The following is a 20,659-nucleotide window of genomic DNA, read 5'->3' on the forward strand; positions in this document are numbered from 1 at the left end:
GAGGATATCTTTCCAAGAGCAAAACTTCTAAGTCACAGAATTTTGTCAGATGGTTTTGCAGAATCCCAGCAGGTATTATCTCCCAGGTGCCAATTAACTTTGTCCATGGTGGATTTTTTTAAATTAAGCAAGATTCATTTTTAAAAATTTTAAATACTTATCCTATTTTGGCTATGTAATACATTCACAGGATTCCAAAGTAAAAACAACATAGTAATGTCAACATTTAGAAATCTTAGTCTCATCCTATCTGTACCTGCTCTACTCTTTCCTGACATCTTGTATTAGTCTCTTCCGTATTGAAGAAGAGAAGGATATTCAATGAGAAATCCTTAACTTTGTTAAAATAATTTTTTTTTGCCTTTTGGTTTATGCTCTTCAAGTTTTTTAGAACATATTTTTAGGGCTTTAAAATTATTTTGTTTTACATTTTGGTTCTTCATCTTTTTATTATTTTATTGTCTTTAATAGTCTCAACTATGTCTTGTTTCAAATAATTTTAAAATTACATGCAAAGAGTGTAATTTTGTTTTTTTTTAACTAGATAAAATCTCAACTTTGTCCACTGGAGAATATTCAGCAATACAAATGTGTGAAGATTTTGTATATTTATATTTTGATATATTTAAATTACTAATTTTGAGAAGTTTCTTGTGAATTAGTTGGCAAATGCTACCTCCACATCTTTTATAGAGCCCTGGTCTATGGAGACAGAGTAGGTTGATTTGCATGGGGAGCCCATCGTTTTCCTGAAAAGAAGGAATAATTTCTCTCCAAATTCCAGGTTTAAGGGGTTAAACTAGGGTGGCTACAAAGAAAGTGGGTTGCAGAGGAAATAGGGAGAACCAGTGGGCCAATCTTCCCTCTAAATCAGAGAAGTGGAAATAGAGTGGTCTTGGTGCACAGAGCAAAGAATGAGGTCACCGATTATAACTGAGAACCTCCAGGACCTGACGCTTGCCAGCAGGAGTGTGGTTGCTTGGCAGCAGCCAGTGGATCTATTTATAATACGTGAGAATTTCTCTGCCTCACAACAGTGTTCTAGACATGGTCCTGAGAAGCTCCTGAAGCAGTATATGTTTTTCAGTGAAGATTCAGAGCCTTATTTGTAAGACGTCTCACTCTGTTAAGAAGTTTGCTGGGCAGGGCCATGGCTCACGCCTGTAATCCCAGCACTTTGGGAGGCCAAGGTGGGTGAATCACAAGATCAGGAGTGTGAGACCAGCCTGGCCAATATGGTGAAACCTCATCTCTACTAAAAGTGCAAAAATTAACTGGGCATGGTGGCAGGTGCCTGGAGTCCTGACTACTTGAGAGCCTGAGGCAGGGGAATCACTTGAACCCTGGAGGTGAAGGTTGCACTGAGCTGAGTTCTTGCTGCTGCACTTCAGCCTGAGTGGCAGAATGAGACTCTGTCTAAAAAAATTTCTGTATACATATATATAGATATGTGAGATGTGTGTGTGTGTGTATTTGCCTCATTTTCTTCTCTGTTCATGGGAGACCCAGCCTCCCTTTCTTCCTGAGTTCTGCATGCAGTGGCACTGTTTCACTGTAGCTGGACTGTCTAGCATCTAATCTACATGAGGCCAAACCTTGGGGCATCCCAGTTTCCTGTGGAAATGGCTCAATGAGAAAGTAAAAATGCTTCACATTAGAGAGTTGGGGCCAGTTTGAACAGTAACATCCTGATTCCTGAACCTAAACCTATGCCTAAAAAATGATGAGGCCCTCCTCACAGGAGAGGAAAATTCCAAACAGAAAACTTAGCTCCTGTTCTCAGTCATCTTATTCCCCACCAGAATTCCCCACCACTTCCACATTAAAGGAACTAGATTGGGCTCCTCCAGATTAAGGTTCTCAAATACACTAGAGTATGTTAAGGTAAATGTGGTGAGGCCTTGGAATGGGATAGATCTTGCTACTGCTGGCACTGGGGTACTACAATCTAGGAACTGAATTATTGGGGCATCCACCACTTCATGTATTGTAACTCATTTTTCAAACTAGATACTTTCTTTTAATTATGTATAATCATGCATATATTTCATTTTTTAGTTTTACTATTTCGATATGGTATATAAATAGCTTAAGCATATAGAGATCAGCTGTAAGGGTAACTCATTCTCTAATTCTGGGTTCTCACATTAGCAAAATGAGCATCACTTGGGAGGTTATTAGACCCAAACTCTGAGGGCAGGGCCCAGGAAGCTGATGGGCTGTAATAAGCCCACCAGGTGTTTCTACAGTGCACTAAATCTGAAGAAACACTGCTCATCATTCCCTTCTATTCAGTGTGTGTTGTCATCATCTGCGCTTATTAGGCACAGTCTAAGGCCTCATTCCAGGCTCACGGTATCAGAATCTGAATTTCAATAAGATCTCTGGTGATGCGATTCTTGTGGACATTTGAGAAAAACTACAGCCTGTTAGAAATTGTTGGGTTTCATTTTTATCTGCTTTGGTTGGTCCTGTCTGCTATTGTCCTTCTGGCCTCTGTAACAAATGCACATGTTTTACAAACGTTGAATCCTTCAAAATATGATTACTTTATATAGAAGAGGATTTCTGCAAATGAAAAAATAAAAGTTAAATCTGAATGTCAGATCAATAAGCAATATTTTAATGTATGTATGTGCCATGTAACATTTGATACTTGGAACGTAGTTGTACAAATAATTACTTGTTGATGTGAAATCCAAATTTAACTGGGAATTCTGTATTTTTATTTGCTACATCTGTAAATTCTATATATATATAAATTATCTCTATGACAACCAGTAATTTCTGCCAACATCAATATGAATATTTACTAAAACAGCCCTGTCTTGTTGCATAACAATTTTTCAGTTTCTTTTGGAAGAAAATGGAATCTGAAATCCCGATCTCTACCCTCAAATAAGCCAGAATCTACATCACTTTTTATACTTACAAAAGATAAAATTAAGCTTAGACTTATTTTTAATTTTTTTTCTTTTTTTTGAGACAGAATCGCCCTGTCTCCAGGCTAGAGAATAGTGGCTCAATCTCAGCTCACTGCAACCTCCACCCGCAAGCAATTCTTCTGCCTCAGCCGCATACGCCACCAAGCCCAGCTAATTTTGTATTTTTAGTGGAGATGGGGTTTCACCATGTTGGCCAGGATGGTTTCAATCTCTTGACCTTGTAATCGGCCTGCTTTGGCCTCCCAAAGTGCTGGGAATACAGGCGTGAGCCACAGTGCCCTGCTGCCTTATTATAAGAACCTTAAGAATCAAAACAGTCTGCTATCTGAAGCTAGTAAGAAGGAAGGACAAAAACAAAAAATTAGTATCAGCAGTCTGCAGTAAGTTAAATTTTTCAGGTGTTGAGGGCACATTTGCAACTGTCATTTTGGCTTGTCCATCAGAAGTTCCTATGGATATAAATTTGATACTATTTCTGTTGGCTTATTTCTGAAGATCTGATATGGTTAGGCTTTGTCTCTATTCACAGATGTCATAATCCCCACACATCAAGGAAGAGGCCAGGTGGAGGTAATTGAATTACTGGGGCAGTTTTCCCCATGGTTTTCTCATTATCACTATGCTGTAACAGTGAGTGAATTCTCCAGATATCTGACAGCTTTATAAGGTGCTCTCCTTTCGCATTTCTTTTTCCTGTTGCCTTGTGTTGAGGGAGCGTTATTTCTCCCCTGCCTTCCGCCATGATTGTAAACTTTCTGCGGCTTCCCCAGAATGCGGAACTGTGAGTTAATTAAACCTCTTTACAAATTACCCAGTCTGGGGTACTTTTTTAGAGTATTATAGAAACAGACTAATATAAGATCCCTCTGGTCTTGGAGGTTAACTGGTTGACTTTTTTTTTTTTTTTAAGTTAAAATTGTCTGCTATGATGCCAGTTGGGGCTTTACAGTTAAACACAGTTTGGAGCCAGGGGGAACTAATTCACTTCCCTGAAGAAACCTCTTATTGGTCGTCATTGGACCCAACTCTAGGTAGCTATGAAGTGCACTTTTATTTGGATGGAGCACGCTTTAATTTTAATAATATATTCTGAAGCCTGTCCTGCTTAGTTGGTTTTCAGAACTGACAAGTGGCCTTAATCAGCAATGTCACATTACGGCAATTTAATCTCTTACACAGGAATACTATTGATATGTGATTTGCATTTTCTACCAAAAGTCTTTATAGAAGACAGTTTAAGGGATATACTGCTAACAGTGTACTCCTGTACATTTAAAGACAATCATTGGATCAAATTACAACACCAGAGAGCTATAAATTTGAGAATTTTCCTTTCTAAATGACCTTAGTTTTTCCTTCAAATTTTGTCAATTGTCATACAAGGTATAATTTCATACATTTCAATTTTCACTTTTTATTTTGTTAACCTCACTTTCCTATTTTATACACTTGTATTTATATTAATTTATATTTTTAAGAGGAGCATAGTGTAGAGTACTTCTGTTTTTTATAAAAACAGTATTCATATGGTTCTGCATATCTTAAAGGTAAGATGTTTCTTAACCTAGAGCAGGGATAACAAACTGAAAATTTGATAAAGTCTATGAAATAATTCCTAGATATTTACATATATACCTAGGTATGCACAACTTTATTCACACAAATTTAGATATCATGGAAGCTTTAAACTTAGAAACATTAGTATTCCATTTAGAACTTGACTTTTTATTATCATAAAGCTAGTGATAATCAGACAAATTAAAGTGAGAGCAAACACATTTCAAAAAAAATTCAAATCTCAGTGATAAAATTTTATCTCCAAAGAGCTTATTTTTAATTAGTTACCTCTTTCTAGGTAGTATTTTAAAGAAAGGCATTTGTCTTGGGAAATCAATAAACTTACTGAGGTAGAGCAGTTATCTACAAACTGATAGTCTGCGAAAGCCTAAATGACTTACAGAATTTTTTTCTAGAATTTGGTAGGACAAGAAACTGGACGAATAAGAGTCTACATCCTATTCAATGACAGAATGATTGTTATCCCTGACAGTTCACTTAGTCCATTACAGAGAAAGTCACCTCCAGGGTCAATGTGCTCAGTGCTTTATAAGTAGAATAACTATGTAATTTATTGTTCAAAAATCAGGACACTATAGTGAATGAATGGAGTGCTGTATATTATTATTCCAAGAAAACAAGCATAAACCAGGAGTCTCAGGGAAACAGGGAAGTATACCCACCTTCTTTCAAAGATTTCCGTCCCATGGTTGAAAAGCTTGTTTTTTAGAAAATTCTCATGCTGAGTCAAAATCCATTTTCTTTCCATTTTTATATAGTTTACTAGAATAAATATAATGTGATTTTGTTCACTGATACAGGTTTCTATGATGGTAGAATTTTAGAGTTAGACTGGATAAGAAATCAAATCCAGCTTCTTAATTTTCACTAGAACATCCCTAAAAGATTAACATCCAGCCTTTGAATATTTCTAGATATTCCTAGTTTGTAGCTTATCACACTGAAAATCAGTACCAAATGCAACATCTTCTGGAAAGCTTATTGATCTAGAACTTAAAATTGTGTCTATTTTCTTATCTTCTGAATCTGTACAAATGTCAAAGCTCTTCTGGAAAACAGTTCCTTTGAATACAAACACTACACCATTCTTTTTTTTTTTTTTTGAGAGGAAGTCTCCCTTTTTCACCCAGGCTGGAGTGCAGTGGTGCAGTGTCAGCTTACTGCAGCCTCTACCTGTGGGGTTGAAGAGATTCTCCTGCCTCGGCCTCCTGAGTAGCTAGGGCTACAGGGGCACTCCCACCACACGTGGCTAATTTTTGTATTTTTGGTAGAGACAGGGTTTCACCATGTTGGCCAAGATAATCTTGATCTCCTGACTTCCTGAATGCCTTGGTGCCATCCTTGCAGTAATAACTAAATTCTCACTCTTAGTTTCCAAAAGAGTTTCCCTGAGAGCTAGTTATTAAAAGGAAGCTAGCGCTTCCCATCTCCCTCACTCTTGCTTCCTTTCTCTTCCTACAAGATCTCTGCACACGCTGGCTCCCCTTCACCTTCCACTATGAGTGGAAGCAGCCTGAGCCTGTTAACAGAAGCCAAGCAGATGCTGATGTCATGCTTCTTGTACAGCCTGCAGAACTGTGAGACAATTCAACATTTTTTCTTTTTAAATTACTCATCTTCAGGTATTTCTTTACAGCAACACAATCAGACTAAGACAATGAGTATAACAGAAATGCAAGCAAGTGGGATCCACCAGAATATCTAATTTGGGGGACTTAGATGAGTATATTAGAGATAAGAAATATGCAATGTTTAACCACCTACACCAATAACATTATATAAATGTCTGGTAATAAGTGTCAGAGCAATCTCAATTTTGTTAAGAAATTAGAATTGAAATTTGGTGTAATTAATCACATAATTTTAACCTATTCAAATTTAGTTGTTAGATTTAAATAGTAAAACTGAGGTACTCTGAAGAATAAATGGCAAGATGAAAGGAGGTTTAAGTAGGCCTCTGTATGTACTTGAGTAATATTTAATTCATATGTAGTTCTCTTTTTTTGGTCTTACTATGTTTATTTTAATTGTAATTTAGTTTCTGGGGGTACATGTGCAGATCATGCAGGATTGTTGTATAGGTACATACATGGCAAGGTGGTTTGCTGCCTGCAAACCCAGCATTCCCCCATTACTTATATCTGGTACTTCTCTCCTCATTATCCCTCCCCACCCCTGCTGTCCTTCCACCAAACTCCCCCGCTACTGACCGAAGTGTGTGATGCTCCCCTCTCTGTGTCCACCTGTTCTAATTGTTCAACACCTGCCTATGAGTGATAACATATGGTGTTTCGTTTTCTGTTCTTGTGTCAGTTTGCTGAGAATGATGGTTTCCAGATTCATCCATGTCCCTATGAAGGATAGGAACTCATCGCTTTTTATGGCTGTGTTGTATTCCATGGTGTATATGTGCCACATTTCCTTTGTCCAGTCTATCCATAATGGACATTTGGGTTGGTTCCAGGTCTTTCCTATTGTAAACAGTGCTGCAGTAAACATATGTGTACATGTGTCTTAATAATAGAACAACTTATAATTCTTTGGGTATATACCCAGTAATGGAATTGCTGGGTCAAATGGTATTTCTATTTCTAGGTCATTGAGGAATCACCACACTGTCTTCCACAATGGTTGACCTAATTTACACTCCCACCAACAGTGTAAAATGTTCCTATTTCTCCACATCCTCTGCAGCATCTGTCATCTCCAGATTTTGTAATGATCACCATTCTAACTGGTGTGAGATGGTATCTCAATGTGATTTTAATTTGCATTTCTCTAATGACCAGTGATGATGAGCATTGTTTCATATGATTGTTGGCCTCATCAATGGCTTCTTTTGTAAAGTGCCTGTTCATATCCTTTGCCCACTTTTGAATGGGTGTGTTTTTTTTCTCGTAAATCTGTTTTAGTTCTTTGTAGATTCTTGATATTATCCCTTTGTCAGATGGGTAGAATGCAAAAATTTTTTCCCATTCTGTTTGTTGCTAGTTCACTCTAATGATTTTTTCCTTTGCTGTACAGAAGCTCTTGAGTTTAAATAGATCCCATTTGTCTATTCTGGCTTTTGTTGCCATTGATTTTGGTGTTTTAGCCATTAAGTCCCTGCCTATGCCTATGTCCTGAATGGTTTTGCCTGGGTTTTCTTCTAGGGTTTCTATGGTGTTGTGTCTTATGTTTAAGTCTTTAATCCATCTGGAGTTAATTTTAGTGTAAGGTGTCAGGAAGGAGTCCAGTTTCTGTTTCTGCACATGGCTAGCCAGTTTTCCCAACACCATTTATTAAACAGGGAATCCTTTCCCCATTGCTTGTTTCTGTCAGGTTCGTCCACGATCCGATGATTGTAGATGTGTGGTGTTGCTTCTGAGGCCTCTGTTCTGTTCCATTGGTCTATGTCTCTGTTTTGGTACCAGTATCATGCTGTTTTGATTACTGTGGCCTTGTAGTATCATTTGAGGTCCAGCAGCATGATGCCTCTGGCTTTTTTCTTTTTGCTTAGGATTGTTTTAGCTATGCAGGCTCTCTTTTGGTTCCATATGAAACTTGAAGTACTTTTTTTCCAGTTCTGTGAAGAAGGTCATTGGTAACTTGAAGGGGATAGCATTGAATCTATAAATTACTTTGGACAATATGGCCATTTTCACAATGTTGATTCTTCCCAACCAAGAGCATGGGATGTTTCTCCATCTGTTTGTGTCCTCTCTTATTTCACTGAGCAGTGGTTTGTAGTTCTCCTTGAAGAGGTTCTTTACATCCTTTTTTAGTTGTACTCCTAGGTATTTTTTTCTCTTTGTAGCAATTGTGAATGGGAGTTCACTCTTGATTTGGCTCTCTGTTTGCCTGTTACTGGTGTGTAGCAATGCTTGTGATTTCTGCACATTGATTGTATATCCCGAGACTGCTGAAGTTGCTTATCAGTTTCAGGAGATTTTGTGCTGAGAGGATGGGGTCTTCTAAATATACAATCATGTCATCTGCAAACAGAGACAATTTGACTCCCTCTCTTCCTATCTGAATACATTTTATTTCTTTCTCTTGCCTGATTGCCTTGGCTAGAACTTCCAATACTATATTGAATAGGAGTGGTGAGAGTGGGCATCCTTGTCTAGTGCCAGATTTCAAAGGGAATGCTTCCAGTTTTTGCCCATTCAGTATGACATTGGCTGTAGGTTTGTTGTAAATAGATTTTATTATTTCAGAATATTTTCCATCCATTCCTAGTTTATTGAGGGTTTTTAGCATAAAGAGCTGTTGAATTTTGTCAAAGGCCTTCTCTGCATCTATTGAGATGATCATGTGGTTTTTGTCTTTAGTTCTGTTTATGTGATGGATTACACTTATAGACTTATGTATGTTGAACCAGCCTTAAATCCCTGGGATGAAGCCTACTTGATCATAATGAATAAGCTTTTTGATTTGCTGTTGCATTCTGTTTGCCAGTATTTTATTGAAGATTTTTGAGTCTACGGTAATCATGGATATTGGCCTGAAGTTTTCTTCTTTAGTTGCGTCTCTGCCAGGTTTTGGTATTAGGATGATGTTAGTCCCATAAAATGAGTTGGGGAAGATTCTATCTTTTTGTATTATTTGGAATAGTTTCAGAAGGAATGGTACCAACTCTTCTTTGTAAGTCTGGTAGAATTCAGCTGGAAGCCTGTCTGGACCTGGGCTTTAAGTTGGTAGGCTATTAATTACTGCCTTAACTTCAGCCCTTGTTATTGGTCTATTCAGGGATTCAACTTCTTCTTGGTTTAGTCTTGGGAGAGTGCAAGTGTTCAGGAATTTATTCATTTCTTCCAGATTTACTGGTTTTTGTGCATAGATTTTTTGTAGTATCTCTGATGGAAGTTTGTATTTCTGTGGAATCTGTGGTTATGTCCCCTTTATTGTTTTTTATTGCATCTATTTGATTCTTCTCTTTTCTTTTCTATTAGTCTGGCTGGCACTCTATCTATTTTGTTGATCTTTTCAAAAAAACCAGCTCCTGGATTTGTTGATTTTTTTAAGTTTTTTTTTGTGTCTCTATCTCCTTCAGTTCTGCTCTGATCTTAGTTATTTCTTGTCTTCTGCTAGCTTTTGAGTATTGTTATCTTGCTCCTCTAACTCTTTCAATTTTGATGATAGTGTATTAATTTTAGACCTTTGCTTGCTCCTTATGTGGGCATTTATTGCTATGAATTTCCCTCTAGACACTGCTTTGAATGTGTCCCAGAGATTCTGGTATGTTATGTCTTCATTCTCATTAGTTTTGAAGAACATCTTTATTTCTGCCTTCATTTCATTATTTATCCAGTCTACATTCAGGAGCCAGTTGTTCATTTTCTATTAAGTTGTGCAGTTTTTAGTTAGTTTCTCAATGCTGAGTTCTAATTTGATTGCCCTGTGGTCTGAGAGACAGTTTGTTATGATTTCCATTCTTTTGTATTTGCTGAGGAGTGACTTACTTCCAATTATGTGGTCAATTTTAGAGTAGGTATGATGTGGTGCTGAGAATAATATGTATTCTGTGGATTTGGGGTTAAGAGTTCCATAAATGTCTATTAAGTTCACTTGGTTCAGATCTGCATTCAAGTCCTGGATTTCCTTGTTGATTTTCTGTCTCGTTGATCTCTCTAATATTGACAGTGGAGTGTTAAAGTCTTCCACTTTTATTGTGCAGGAGTCTAAGTCACTTTGTAGGTCATTAAGGACTTGCATTATGTATCTAGGTGCTCCTGTATTGGGTGTGTATATATTTAGGCTCGTTAGTTCTTCTTTTGTATTAATCCTTTTACAATTATGTAATGTCCTTGTCTCTTGATTTTTGTTGGTTTAAAGTCTGTTTTATCAGAAACTAGGATTGCCATCCCTGCTTTTTTTCTTTTTATCTCCATTTGCTTGGTAAATCTTCTTCCGTTCCTTTATTTTGAGTTTATATGTGTCTTTGCATATGAGATAGGTTTCCTGAATACAGCACACCGATGGTTCTTGGCTTTTTATCCAATTTGCCAGTCTGTGTCTTTTGATTGGGGCATTTGGTCCATTTACATTTAATGTTAATATTGTTATGTGAGAATTTGATCCTGCCATTTTATTACTGGTTGGTTGTTTTGCTCTTTGGTTGGTGTAATTTCTTCACTGCATTATTGGTCTTTACCATTTGGTTCTTTTTTGCAGTGGCTGGTACTTGTTTTTCCTTTCTGTGTTGAGTACTTCAGGAGCTCTTGCAGGGCAGGTCTGGTAGTGACAAAAATCCCTCAGCCACTGCTTGTCTATAAAGGATTTTATTTCTTCTTCACTTATGAAGCTTATTAGTTTGGCTGGATATGAAATTCTAAGGTGAAAGTTCTTTTCTTTAAGGATGTTGAATATTGGCCCCCACTCTCTTCTGGCTTTTAGGGTTTCTGCCAAGAGTTCCACTGTGATTCTGATGCACTTCCCTTTGTAGGTGACCTGACCTTTCTCTCTGGCTGACCTTAGTACTTTTTCCTTTGTTTCAATCCTGGTCGTGAACCTGATAATTATGTGCTTTGGGGTTGCTCTTCTAGAGGAGTATGGTTGTGGTGGTCTCTGTATTTCCTGTATTTGAATGTTGGCCTGCCTTATTAGGTTGGGGAAGTTCTCCTGGATAATATCTGGTAGAGTGTTTTCCAGCTTGGATTCGTTCTTCCTGTCATCTTCTGGTAAACCAATCAGGCATAGATTAGGTCTTTACACGTAATCCCAATCCCATATTTCTTGAAGGCTTTGTTCATTTCTTTTCACTCTTTGTTCTCTCTCTTTTTTTTTTTTTTTTTTTTTTTTACCTTCTCATTTTATTTCATTGATTGGATCTTCCATCTCTGATATCCTTTCTTCTGCTTGATCTATTTGGCTGTTGAAACTTGTGTATGCTTCATGAAGTTCTTGTGCTGTGTTTTTCAGTTCCATTGAGTCGTTTATATTCTTCTCTAAGCTGGTTATTCTAGTTAGCATTTTGCCTAACCTTTTCCCAAGGTTTCTAGTTTCTTTGCATTGGGATAGAAAATGTTCCTTTAACTCAGAGAAGTTTGTTATTATCCACCTTCTGAAGCCTGCTTTTGTCAATTCATCAAATTCATTCCCCGTCCTGCTTTGTTCCCTTGCTGGTGCAGAGTCATGAACTCATGGTGGGGGAGGGACGTTCTGGTTTTTGATGGTTTAATTCTTCTTGCTCTGGTTTCTCCCCATCACTTGGATTTATGTAGTTTTGATCTCAGGTAGTTGCTTGAGGAGGCAGCCTTCCCTTTGTCTGCCTGCGGTGGCGCTGCTGGGCTGCCACAGATTCAGTGGAGCTGCTGGGTCTTTTACGTACTTAGGAAAATTAGGCCGGTTTCTACAATGGCAACCTCCTTTCTGCCCGCTGAGCTGGAGCATTCCTGGTCGCTCTCTAACTGATGTTCTGGGTGCCTAACTCTGGAGTGAGAGTTTTTTGGCCTGCTGGGCTTTGTGCAGCAGTGGGGGAACCTGTCCTGCCATTTGGGCTGTTTCCCTGCGTTCCATGCCCCTTCTTACTTGGGGGCAGGTAGCTCAGTCCCACTGGCTTTTTGGCTTTCTCGGCCTCAGCCAGTGCTTCCGCCTAGATCTATGCTGACAGCCCCAGGGCAGAAGTTGCTGTTTTGCCCTGTTCAGGCAGCTCGCTAAGGCTTTTCAACTGGGCGAAGATCTGCTGTTACAGAGGGCTTGGGTAGAGTGCTGTATCCGAACCGAAGTCACAGAGTGGGGATCCCCCGGTCCTCCAGTCCGTTGCACGCTCCACCTTGCAGCAACTTGCCCTGTTTAGTTTATACCCACTCTGAACAGACCCACAAAATGAACCTGGTACCTCGTTTGGAATTGTGGAGACCACTGGGCTTCTGCATCTCTCTTGCTGGGAGCTGCTTTCTAGAGCTGCCTCTTATTTGGCCATTTTGGGATCCCCCCCTGCAGTACTCTTACATCAGACAAAAACTCAGCCAAATACTGACCAAAAATCCATGCATTTTTCATAAGTGTTCTTGATCTTTTGAACCATGAAAAGTTTTCTAATCTCCTACCTTGACTAATTCAAAAACGTTTAGGGCAATGGAAACTAATCGTGACCCATACAATTCAATTGGGGTAGAATTTATTAATATAAAATTTCAGATTATTGTATTAGCTGCATATACAAAAAAAGTTTTTAGACTACAGGTATCCATGTTTTGTTTGAAGGAGAATCAGAAACAAGACATATGAACAATTTTGGTATCTGAAACCTAGAAGGTAGTATTTATTTTGTGAAGCAGCATATACTAGGGCCAGGCGCAGTGACTCATGCCTGTATTCCCAGCACTTTGGGAGGCCGAGATGGGCAGATCATGATGTCAGGAAATCAAGACCATCCTGGCCAAAATGGTGAAACCCCATCTCTACTAAAATCACAAAGATTAGTTAGGTGTGGTGGCGTGTGCCTGTAATCCTAGCTACTCAGGAGGTTGAGGCAGGAGAATTACCTGAACCCAGGAGGCAGAGGTTGCAGTGGACCAAAATTGTACTACTACACCCTGGGGCACAGGGCAAGACTCCATCTCAAACAAACAAACAAACAAACAAAGCAAAAACATATGCTAGAACTTGAATTCTATTCACTCTAGAAATAGTTGGAAAGTATCCAGATTTCATTCTAAATTTATTTTGAGGACCAAATTATCTGAAATAATTGATGAAATGCTAATCAGAGTCGATGAGGATGCAATGGCGTACCCTTTTGCCATTGTAATATTTGATGAATAATATTTATACCATCTGCTTATTAGTTTTATGCCATGAATACAATTAAAGATATTTAGAATTAATGTAATATAATCACATTAATAGATTTACTTAAAATTTTAACTGTTAAGCTAATAATTTAAATTTTGTTCCATGTATACAAACAAGACACTTTTCAAAGGGAAAGATACCTGATTCTGGTATTCTGCTCTTGCTTATTGCCCAGAGAAATCACTGACTTCACTAAAAAGCATTAATTTTGTTCAACTCAAGCCTAAGTCATTCAACAAATATTTCTGGGCCATATACAACATGCCGTACTTGGGGGAGATTGTTTTAAAAATGTATAATCTAAAAAAGCCATAAAGGCTAAGATAGACTACTTCAATAATTAAATTCTTTTAAAATATCTTTTTATATATCAATTAAGTTACAACACATACATAATAGCCTTGCAGAAAATCCTCGACAATGTATATAACAGGCAAATAATTTATTGCCATAATACATAAAGATCTATGAATATATATAAGATAGGCAAAAATATCCAAAGGTAAAATGAATGAAGCATATGAATAAAAAGGGTAACTAGTTTCTTTACAGAAGAAATTCCAATGTCAGTAGAAAGTTGCAAAAAAACAGATTATCTGTGAAAATATCTATACAAATATAAAGAAATATGTACATATATGCCAATATACATACATATGCAAAAACAAAAAGATTAATCTAGAATTTGATAGAATACAGTAAGTGCTCAAGCATTGTTGGTGGGAGTGATAATAAGGTATTTTTAGAAGTTAAGAGTTTTTGACAATATCTACCAAAACATAAATCTGCATATCCATTGAACTAATAAATTTACTTCTATGAATATGTATGAATAATAATAGCAATATTGAATGCTAATTGTCTGATATTTGCCAGACATTGTTCTAAGTGTCTAATATACCTTATTTTGCTCTCAAAAAACTTTATATGGAAGGCCCTATTTTTATAATACCCATTTTACAGTAAATAAAGTAAGTAGAGAGATTACGTACAGACAGATTAAGTAGAGCCAAGATTTGAACTAACCCAGGATGTCTGTCTCCAGTGCTCTCATTCTTAATGCTACCACATCTCTCAGAAATATCCTCTCAGGTTCACAAAGTGTTATAGGAAGTTTCTGTAACTATTTTTGTAGTAAGGGACAACTGAAACCTAACAGCTTGTCAAAATAATGGTATGATTAAATAAGTTTTGACATATCCATACAATATAAAACTATTTCTCTACAAAATGGAATAACAATTCTAAGCAAATAGTATATAAAATACTGTAGGAAATAATGTTAAGGTAGAAGTAACGGAGTTACAACAGTACTGATTATTTTTTATATATGAATATGGATCTGTATACATAAGTAAATGCGTAAGAAAAAGATTTGAAGGATACATGGTGAGTGGGACTTACATATATTTGATTTTGTCTCTGACACAGGTTAGAAAATAGTACAAAAATAATAGGATTTGAGCTCGGTAAGCTCTAAAAACAAAACCAAAAATAAAAAATAATAAAACAGATACAGTCCTTTTATTCACATCATTTAGTAGCAGTAAGAAATACTTGAAATATGCATAAATGTTACATTAGGGAAATTACCAGAAGCCATCAGAGTCCCTGGGGGAATTACATCAAGCCTGATTGATAGGGGTGGATGATTATGGTACTTTAAGCAGAGGTGGCAGTATTCATTAATGACTCAAATACTCTTTAGACATACAGAAAAACTTGAAGGTAAAAGGGAGCATGGTAAGCTTGGAGACCCAAATGAATGTAGTTCCACATGGCAGGTTTATGGAAATCTTGGGAAGAAAGTGTACGAGAAGAGACTGGAAAGTTGGGCAAGGACTGAATCTCACAGGGCCTTGTTGGCCACATTCGTGGCTTTTGACTGTGTTAAGTCATTAAAAGGTTGTTAGAAACCAGTGATAATTTGGTTTGGGAAGATCCTCCAGCAGCACTGAATGTATAGATGAGGAGTAGGCAGTCTTAGAGACAGGGAGACTGCTGTGGTTTTGATGAGGTTTGTTCCTGCCCAAATTTATGTTGAATTTTATTCCCAATGTGGCAATGTCGAAAGTAGGACCTGGTGGGAGATGTCTGAGTCATGAGAGTGGATGTCTCATGAATAGATTAATGCCATCTCATGGAGTGAGTTCTTGCTCTAACAGGACTGGATTAGTTACTTCAAAAGTGGGTTGTTCCTTCTTGTGTCTGGTCTCTTTGCACATACCCATTTCCCCTTCCACCATGAGTTGAAAAGGCACAAGGCCCTCACCAGATGGGCTGCTTGATCTTGGACTTCCCAACCTGCAGAATTGTCAGCCAAGCTTTTTATCTTTATCAATTACCCAGCATCAGATACTCTGTTATAGTAACACAAAACAGACTAGGACAGAGCCACATCAGGATAATCAGGGTGGTTGAAGATGAGTCTAGAGATGAAGACGAATGAATTTGAGAGCAATTAAAAGGTAGAATAGAAAGGAGTTGGAGATTCATTTGAAGACTGTGGGACAGAATGAAGAATCTAAGAAAATGTAGGCAGTTCACACAAGAATCACATTAATTCTTGAAAATGTGTTTCCTATGTACTAAGCATTTAATTTTATTTTTTATTTTAACTAATTAAAGGTGCTCATGTAGACAATTCACTCTTTAACAGCAAAGACAACCATTTTAAAAGTGTTCATAGTCCTTCCTACTTGACAAAGTGACAAAAACTTAATAAGCACGTAACAAATGAAGACAGAAGCAAGGCAGTATCATTATGATAAAAGTACAAATAACCCATAAAACACCAGTAAAAGGACCAATAATAAATGATGGCCTAATGCCTTAAAGAGTTAAACAATCCAAAACTGTTTTAATTGATTGTAGCAAGGAAAAGCTGTAGATGAATATAGCTGTCATTCTTTATTTTCATTATTTAGCATTTTAGGGTATCACACAAATAATGTATTATGTATTATTATAACACAGCACATTAATATAAGTTAGAATTTTCTCCTCATCTTACCACATTCCCTTATTGATACTATGGTTGCTGCTGCTGAAAAAGCTTATTAAATAACAAGTTCAAAATTCATAGGTACAAATTTAGTATATTTTCAGAAGTGCTGCACTCTTTTCAGATGAATTCCTGTTAATCCAACCAAAAACTAATATTCCTAGATTGTTAAAAAATATTCATACTGCATATTTTGCTGGAAACAGCAAAAGTTGTGGTTGTGAAATCAGCCTGGGACATTTTCATGACAGAATAAATTAGGCCCTACATTCAAAGAGCTGGTTATTAAATATTGTATTTTTCAAAAAATCAGCAGATTAAAAACATTAGTATTTCATAAATGGAAATTTCAAGAGATAGAAATGAATATAGACTTTAAAATTTAACAATGATGCAAAGATGCTGCTAATGGAGGTTGCCTTTGGTGAGCTGATTTTTCTTAAGCATTTTTAAAAGATTAAGAAATTGGGAGTTAACCTTCAAAGTAAGTTCAAGGAGTCTTTATGTGTGGGCTGTGGTTAACTGAAATACAGAGCAAACTACTACAAAATTGCCAAAGAAAAAGTAAGCTATTTTCCCAGCTACATATAAATACCTTTAAAGGATGTTTCATGATCCTTTAAATTTAATTTTAATATGTCTCTGCTCAAAACAAGAGTGCCCATCAAGTAAAGGGAGAAGAACCTGGGTGTTGTATTAAAAGCAGCTGTTTCTAATTACCATGCCTATTGATATACAGCTAGAAATCTAACTTTCCTCCAAAAGAAAATCACTACTTATAAAACAGGCAGCATATCAGACATACGGAAAGTATTATGACTATAGTCTATCTTAAAGTTCTGAAGCTTTTCACCTGTGACCAAGAGAGAAAAATAATGTTGCCTTTTATAATGTGGTATTCTGTGAAGAGCAGATTTTGCTTACATAACTTCATTTCAAAGGATTTGCTAGGACCATCAGATTGGTTCAAGCTAAAACAGCTCAATTATTTGTAAAAACTGCCTTAGGCTTTAGCAGCCTATAGGGCTTTAAAAATCAATGATGCTATAGTAGTTGCATCCTCAAGAAGACAGCCAGAAATCAAACTAAACAATTATGAAAAAAAATATATTCTTGAACACAATTTCAAAGTATGTCTATTCTTTATTTACACACCTATTTAGAAGACATAAGTAGATCCTACCAACTTTGTCAATATTACCAAATGGCTAATGGGTAAAGGCCAAGACTGTTAGGATATATAGTAAATATTGAGGGGGTGGGGGGTGCGGGGGAGTCAGATAAAGGTATTCACACATGTAGCTTTTTATACATCTCATTTTCAACTTTAAATTAATTGGGAGTCATAAGAAATATAAAAACCAAGATGTATAAAAGTAATTGTGGGCTTGTGCATTATGTTGCTCTGTTAGACAATTTTGTCTGCTTTAATTGCGCCTGTTAGACTTTTGTATTAGCCCTGGAGAGTAAGATTATATTACAGTGTGCACCTGTGATTATGGTGAAAACATAAAATCCTAAGCACACATGTAAACCAATGGAATTTTCTTTTCCTATGGAAAACTCAGAGGAATTGAAACTGCCTTTGCTAAAATTCTAACAGTGAGAAAATCAGTGAAATGGATCTGACCTAACCAACTCCATCTTGCTTCTAACCTCCAAACTGTCCTTGTTCATTCCTGGGCCCAGGCCAAACTAATTTTGGGAAAGAACTTAGTGTAATGTTGAAACAAAAATAACAGCCCTTTCTGAAACAAACCACCTTCTTGTCTGCGGACTAGTCTGCCTTTGTAGAACTAACAAACTAGCCACAATATTAAAAATTATGGTTTAGGAGTTATGCAGCCAGAAGCCACAAGATTCTGAGCCTCCCCAAATTGCTCCTGTATATATCACTGTTGTGATATAAAACCTAAGATTAATGCTGCAGATATTTTGCAGGCACTGCATTTTTGATGCACCAGCTGATGCCAGTCATGGGTAATCTGGCTCAACCAGTTCTTCAATCCCACCCAGGAACAGAAGACTGCAAGAAAAACCCACTTCGATACCCTGTGATTTCTTTTCGGACCAAGTGGCACTCCACATTTCCTGACCCCACCTATCCACCAAATTATCCTTAAAAATCTTGATCCTTGAAATTTTAGGGAGACTGATTTGTGTAATAATGAAACTGATCTCCTGTACAGCCAGCTTTATGTGACTTAAAATCTGTATTGCAATTCCCTGTCTTGAAAAATCAGCTCTGCCTGGGCAGTGGGCAAGGATAACTTGTTGTGTGGTTACAGCATGATATAAGAGATTTATGAAGAACACACTTCACCTCTCTTTAAACAGTGGGTCCTTATCCAGGGCTGGATCAGAGAGGTGCGACAAAGGCTTATTTGCCTCAATTCTTGTGAAGAGTTTCCCTGATATAAACCAGACACCCATGGATAATTCAGCAGAAAGAATGAAACAAGGGTGGTTCCCTTTTAAAAATTATTCATTCTTTTATTCTTCTAGTTATTCAACAAATATTTTTAACAAAATGTCAGGAAACTTGCTAGGCACTGTAAATAGTTGTCTCTGAACTACACTGGATATAGAGACAAGTAATAAAAATTAAAAATTATGGTAAAAAGTGATGATGGCTTGCCATTTTATCAAACTTCAGGAAATACAAAGAGAGAAGGAATACCCAGATAGTTCAAAACAGATACAGAGCTGAAGCATTCCTGAAGCCAACCAACAAAGTAGGCAAGCAGTATTTTATAGAGTATATTGGAAGTAAGAAAGTTATCGTCAGAATTCAAAAGACTGAAGTTTGAGAAACTGCCTAAGAATACAATTTGGGAGAAGTCCACATGTGAAAACTGGAAATCTCACAAAACACATTGGAAGAATTAACAAATATATAGAGTTTTTAGAAAGAACCAGTATAATTTCCTTCACCATGTTAAGGAAGTTTTGGGGAGCTCAGTATAAACTCATAAACTCTTTACAGTTTTTCATAAATACACCTCTGTGTGTGTGTGTGTGTGTGTGTGTGTGTGTGTGTGCGCGCGCGCGCTCATGTGGGCTATAGTCAAGGATATAGTTCTAACTATGGATGTAAGTGCATGTAGCTCCCACCCCTCCTTCTCTAATACACACACCAAATTCTCTCGTTTCAAACTCTCCCATTATCCAAAGTGATGAAAAATAGAAAACAAAAATTCCAGAGGATAGCAAAAAAAGCATGATTTTGATTTTAAATTAAAATAATCAGCACTATTTTAGCCTAAATTAACAATGGCTGAAATTGTTATCATAAAAATAGTAGATTTATGACTTCCTAAATACAACCTGTTTTAGGATAATCTAAAATCTTCCAAGGGCTCAAATTGTTTTTAGACATCCAGCCTGGTTTCCAGCCTGTGTCCATTCTTCCTTTTCCAGGGAGAAGGAATTCATTGTTTTGTGTTTCAGGTTTGGGGTTTCCTCCCTCTGCCAACACTTTTGCAGGTAGATTCCACGATTGCTTAGCTACACTGACTGTCTCTGAGACACATGTAAACATAAATGTCTGTTAGGAAGTTCTTAGATATCTTCAACACATTCCCCAAAAGTCCTTGTTCTGCTTCCCAAACTACTTTTCTTTTTTTTCTTTCTTTTTTTTTTTTGAGACTGAGTTTTACTCTTGTTACCCAGGCTGGGGTGCAATGGCGCAATCTCGGCTCACCGCAACCACTGCCTCCTGGGTACAGGCAATTCTCCTGCCTCAGCCTCCTGAGTAGCTGGGATTACAGGCACGTGCCATCATGCCCAGCTAATTTTTTGTATTTTTAGTAGAGACGGGGTTTCACCATGTTGACCAGGATGGTCTCGATCTCTTGACCTCGTGATCCACCCGCCTCGGCCTCCCAAAGTGCTGGGATTACAGGCTTGAGCCACTGTGCTCGGCCCCCAAACTACTTTTCTAGATTTAAATAAGTCCATTTTATATGAACAATAACCCAAATAATATTTGCTGCAATGTAAAAACTATACTTTCCAGGATATACAAACAGTCCCTATTGTGCCACATAGTCATTAGTTCCAGATAGCAAGCATTTTTTCCCCACCCTTTCCATTATAAAGTTAGTCATCTCATTATAGTTTGAGAAATGGTTCCATTATTTATCTGCCTTTTTATTCAGTGGAAAATTATACAAAAGACTAGCACCTTTCACCAATATTCATCATGGACAAATATAATACATGAGATTACAATTATTCTCAATTACTTATATTCCTGAATGTACACTGCATGTAATCAAACATAATACACTTTTTTTCTCCATTACTCCTTTATTCATATTTGAACTTACATATCTCCACAAGTAATGAT

General features: G+C 37.1%; 1 protein-coding gene across 32 annotated transcripts in view; it reads right to left on the reverse strand.

Moving 5' to 3' along the window:
* GALNT13 (polypeptide N-acetylgalactosaminyltransferase 13) overlaps positions 1 to 20,659 on the reverse strand; it is a 690,911-nt gene that overhangs the window by 149,818 nt on the left and 520,434 nt on the right. The gene's annotated exons all lie outside the window — the stretch shown is intronic.

The sequence above is a fragment of the Callithrix jacchus genome, chromosome 6 (assembly GCF_049354715.1).
Source record: "Callithrix jacchus isolate 240 chromosome 6, calJac240_pri, whole genome shotgun sequence".
In the NCBI taxonomy this organism is placed as follows: Eukaryota; Metazoa; Chordata; class Mammalia; order Primates; family Cebidae; genus Callithrix; species Callithrix jacchus.